Below are 5,486 nucleotides of genomic sequence, written 5' to 3'. Positions count from 1 at the left end.
AACGAGAATGGCAGTTCCGTGATATTCTTTTAGCCTCTTTCCCTATACTACAAATGTATTCTCATCTTAAAACCTGGAATTACCTAGAAAGCAACAATGGTCTCATTGATCTTAATGATCGCACAGTTTCCCTGCTTAAAACATCATGCGATAGGCCACTTGGGAATATATACATTAGAAATATAAATTCATATAGTGGGCGAAAAGTCCTGTTCTCACAACACTTTCTTGTCAATGAACTGATCGCGAGTCTTGCCCATCCTCGAAAAAATACCATTCTTACACGTAAATGTGTTTTAAGATACAACGCAATATCTAAATTACAACTGTAGTTAAGACTAGAGAAATGAAACCATATCCAATATTCAGAGCTGTGGGGCCACTCTAGATGTCATTCATCGCAGGTTTCGCGGCATTTTGGGTTCAAAATTTCTCCTTTGGCGAATATCCCATCAATCGATGGGGGTAAAACTCCCCCTTTGGATTCAAAATTCTGTTTAAGTCACACTTGGGGATGTGACGGGGTCAAGCCATAATGCAGCCATTATAGGGCGCGGGCAGACCTTTATAAACTCAACAACAACAACAACTTGGGAATAACAAACGTGCTGAAGTGCTGACGAGTTACTTGACGATATTGAAAAAGTGGGTAATACACACATTATCGTGAATCATAATGGTGAAAACCCGTATAAAACCCTGTTCATGCAGCGCTATCAGCGCTTTGATTGAGTATGTAAACCGTCCAAATACATCCGAGGTTGTTTTCGATAAAAATGGCCGAGGTGTTCCGAATGCTTCTTCAAGGTAACTATTCGGAGCACCTCGGATATTTTCCATCGAAACAGGCAAACTTAGACTGGTACCCTTCGTTACTTTTTGATAAAAATCTAAATTTTTGTAGAAAAGAGAATAAGGGTACCAGTCTAGGCAAACTACCATTCGGAACTCCTCGGCCATTTTTTTTATCGAAAACAACCTCGGATGTATGCAGGTACATCAGTCTGGAGTTCCTTCCCCTAACACTATCGTTATCGGGTCAGGCAACGACTAACAATGGCGGCGCCCAGTGGACGCTATAAGGTTACCATTTATTTTACTTTTGTTGATCAAGTTAATATAACAACGGCATTTGAACACTATTTATATGTAGAATATAATGGTACACTCGAGTTTCGGTGATCACTTGTCTGGAAAGAAAAATTTTGACTTGAGTGAGTGTACGTAATTCGGACGTTGTGTATTTTCGGATGATTGTCAAGTGGAAATGAATGTCTTATATGACTTCACCTTCTCTTATTATAACTGATGGTTAAAATGGGAAATTCAAATGAATAGTTGAACAAGTAAATAGGACTATTACACTGTATTTATTGCATGATTTGATTGTTTGCTTAAAAATAAATGGGGTCTTTATGTTTTAGATTTTCCAAGTTTCTAGTTCTGATGTCGGAAGACGTTTGCTGCTCACCGACAAACATCAGGCCTAAAATGGCTATGCCCAACGGCCATTAAAGTTGCCATTTATTTTATTTTTGTTGATTCCATTAATGAAACAACGGTATTTGAACACTTGATCTGTAGAAAATAATTACACAATTGATATCAGTTATTTCTTGACTAGACAGAAACTTGAGGCATAAAGGTACAATTCCTATTATTTAGGACAAGTAACAATTCCCCAATCTTAATATATCAGCCTTGGAATAATTCTAACTTTTTGGTAATTGTGAAGGAGGACCATAGGGGTATGGCATTATGATTACAACACACCCTGCCCCTGTGATCAGTTTTTACTACTATTATTTCATTGACCTGGTTTGGGTTTATGTCTTGTCTGAAGCAATGTCACTGCAAAACATTTATTTGTTAAGTGTATTGGTTGCAATGGCCGAGAGGTCAGCTTATCAGACGCCGATTCAGAGGGTCCGGAATTTGATCTCTACCTGAAGTTTTGATGAAAATAGTTCTGGTTATAATCAATAAATGGTTCTTTATTACATACTTAAATCAGATTTTAAAACTACACATCAGTTCATTGCTAAAAACCTAGTATACCTAGTATACAGTTTTGGCCATTTAAGCTATCTAAACAATCTGATTTGAGCAATTGCAATCATAAGGATTGAATGAAATATAAAAAAAAAAATGTAATGCATAGGAATAAAATACTTGTTTATTTTGTGCATCATTAAAATCTTAACACATGTCTTTTATAATTATCAGACCAAGAGATCACCCTAGGGACCAAATCGCTGGAATTGGATAGTTGGGATAGCTCGTCTGGCCAAATCCAGATATGAGGTAACTATGCTTCAAAGGCTCTTACATAGCTTACCGGTAATGCTGTTACACATTTCTGACCATCGTGACATACATAAATCTGTATGTCTTGTGTGAGAGTTCATCTAGATACAGAAGAAATCATTAATATAGAACTATCTAATGTCATAATGCACCTTTTACTGATTTCAGAGACTAGATACCACAGGATGATTTAGTGTACTTTTCTTGTTTTATTTTTAGGATAATTAAAAAAATTCTGCTACATTTAGTGAATTTAACCTCCTTATGAACCAGATCTTCAAAGAATTGAAAGCATTACAGATAATACAATTACTTTCCTTTCTCGATGTTTTAACAAGTTTGGTGTTTGCGGAAATATTTTCACTTGAGGAGAAAACTTTTATGTCACACCCACCTGCTCAGCAAATCGTATTATGATGAGTTGTCAGTAAAGGTAATTATGTGAAAAACTATGTTTTTACAGTTCAGATTGTTATGAGGATGAATTAATATTAAATATATGTTTAAGATTTGAAGCTATTTTGGTTTCAGTTTACTCTTGTCAAGTTCTGAGAGCTCAGTCAGTTAGGTTAGACAACCTTCACATCCCATCCAGAAGAACCAAGGGGCAACTGATGCGGCCGAGCTTGCACAAAGACACAGATTTAATCTATTTATCTTACAATGTAAAAATTGTTGTCAATTACAAGCCTTAATCCTTGTTAAGTCTTGTTGTTTGGTGAAGGTAGTCATATCTTCAGTCATCCTTACGTCTGTATGGCCTAGTGGTAAACAATCCGCCTGCGGAGCGGGGGATAGTGGGTTCGATCCCTGGCCGCATCATACCAAAACTTTAAAATTTGATACAAGTAGCTTTCTTGCCTGGCGCTCGGCATTTAAGCGTAGTGCTTGGTAAAGTGGTGTACTCAATACTGGTTTAACCCAGGAAAGTTGTACCCCCTGTATCTGTGCTTTACACGTAAAAGAACCAAGGGGTCTCTTTGAAAAAGAATCTCTTCAGCATGCTGTCCCTTCAGCAAAAACAAAGGACCCTGTTGGAAATAAGTGCTTGCACTTTCACGGATTATCCTTGACCGAAAGGTCAAAAGAAAATTTTAATACATACATACATCCTTACAATATAGTAAGCCAAAGCATTCTGTTGTTTGTCAAGCTCTGTGTTCAACTTACCTTACTCTTCCTTTGACCTCAAGATCTCAAATAAGGAGTCATCTTGTGTCCTTCACCAATCTCTATACCAAGTGTTAGGACCAATCTAGTCTTGAGCATTTCTAGTTTGAAGCATTGGTCTACTGACAGAATTACCAGCATATATATGCAAAGTAATGCACACCCACTTGTTCAAAGTGGGACAGAACTATCACAATAAATAGATGCTAACTGTCACTGTCACAAAACACTCCTGTCCTAATTTTATGACATCAGGTTTGGTGATAAGTGGTTGTATGTTAAGCAAAATTTAGAGACCGGACACTGTGAAGAAATAGTTTGCCACTTAAATGGTCATATCTCTTAAGAGTGATAGTCTGATACAATAAATGGATATGGATGGTTAAATGAACTTTTCCAAGATATAATGACAAAACACATTTTGACCTAACCTGTAGATAAGACCTAAATAAATTTGTTTGGTTAGGGCTACATCCTTTTCTGAAATAGATAGGGTAGGTTTTCTTTTTATTAGGCTTTATTTTTGTCATTTTTATCATAAGATAATGGTGTTAAAAGTTATCTTCCCTGTATAAGCATTAAGGTTTTAACTACAAAGTCAAAAGCGATTAAACTTTTTTGGTTTTTCATTTTATTTTTTTTCAAACTGACTATTAAGCAGTAGTGTTGGCGCCTATTCCTTAGGTAGGGTCGGGTAACCAAAGCATATGTATTTTTATAGGCCTTAAAATTGGAAAATGGGCTTCTAATTTAATTGAGCTGAGAACTTATGCACCAGTCAATTGTAACCACGGGGATTTTACCATCAGTTTGTCCCCCCCCCAGGGCAGGCATTTTACCTGGGATTGGCTGGACCGAAAGTCAAAGTCCCCGCTATTCCCGACCGGGGGGGGGGGGCATAATTAGTCACAATTTCATCTTTTTAATACTTTCTGTACTGTGACATTCATATTCCACTTTATGTAGGTTGAAAGTTCAAACATGTTTGGCGAGCTTTATATTCTGTATCTATGGTGAAAGCTTACACACCCAGAAAGAAAACTCTTACGACAAATGGAAATAAACTGACACACTTGTCAATAAGAATGTTTAAATCAGGTGATGTAAGTCATTGAACAGCAAACTCAACTTCTTCCAACACCAGAACCGGGACATCTGAAACATAAACCATTTAATCTTTATGCAACCAAACAAATCATGCACAAATCATGCAATAAAATAAAATACAGTGTTTAAATTATATTTTCTTGTTCCACTATTCATTTAAATTTCTCATTTTAATCATCAGTCATAATAACAAAAGGTGAAGTCATATAAGGCATTCATTTCCACTTGACAATCATCCGAAAATACACAACGTCCGAATTAAGTAAACTTCACTCAAGTCAAAATATTTCTTTCCAGACAAGTGATCACCGAAACTCGAGTGTGCCATTATAATCTACATATAAATAGTGTTCAAATGCCGTTGTTATATTAACTTGATCAACAAAAGTAAAATAAATGGTAACCTTATAGCGTCCACTGGGCGCCACCATTGTTAGTCGTTGCCTGACCCGATAACGATAGTGTTAGGGGAAGGAACTCCAGACTGATGTACCTGCATAAAGACTTTCGATAAAAAATGGCCGAGGAGTTCCGAATGGTAGTTTGCCTAGACTGGTACCCTTATTCTCTTTTCTACAAAAATTTATATTTTATCAAAAAGTAACGAAGGGTACCAGTCTAAGTTTGCCTGTTTCGATGGAAAATATCCGAGCCGCTCCGTTGCCTGACGTACTGTATGAAATATCAGTAAGCAGGGAACCAGACTAGTACATCAGTTGAAGTAGTTCGTAAAATTTTTAATTATATCATTAATTAAATGTAGTGTTTTTGAGTTGTATATATTGATCTAAGTTTAAATTGATTGCCATTGAATTGTATTATTGCAAACATAATAAAGAATCCCAAGAGTTAAGTCACAAATTTCAACTGCTAAATAAAATTACTACGCGATCTACTTGCAG

At 36.3% G+C, this 5,486-nt stretch overlaps 1 long non-coding RNA gene across 2 annotated transcripts; it reads left to right on the top strand.

Annotated features, from left to right (window-relative positions):
* The first annotated feature begins 962 nt into the window (after positions 1 to 962).
* On the top strand, positions 963 to 3,007 carry LOC128224689 (uncharacterized). 2 transcript variants are annotated; one of them, XR_008259520.1, is made up of 3 exons: positions 963 to 1,083; positions 1,425 to 2,304; positions 2,839 to 3,007. It is a non-coding gene; the product is annotated as an uncharacterized LOC128224689 (long non-coding RNA). The 2 variants fall into 2 exon arrangements; XR_008259519.1 differs by having other exon boundaries at positions 1,047 to 2,304.
* Positions 3,008 to 5,486: the final 2,479 nt, after the last annotated feature.

This window comes from Mya arenaria, chromosome 17 (assembly GCF_026914265.1).
Source record: "Mya arenaria isolate MELC-2E11 chromosome 17, ASM2691426v1".
NCBI classification, from domain to species: Eukaryota; Metazoa; Mollusca; class Bivalvia; order Myida; family Myidae; genus Mya; species Mya arenaria.
Note: the sequence above shows the minus strand (reverse complement) of the source record. Positions and strands in the feature narration are given on the sequence as shown.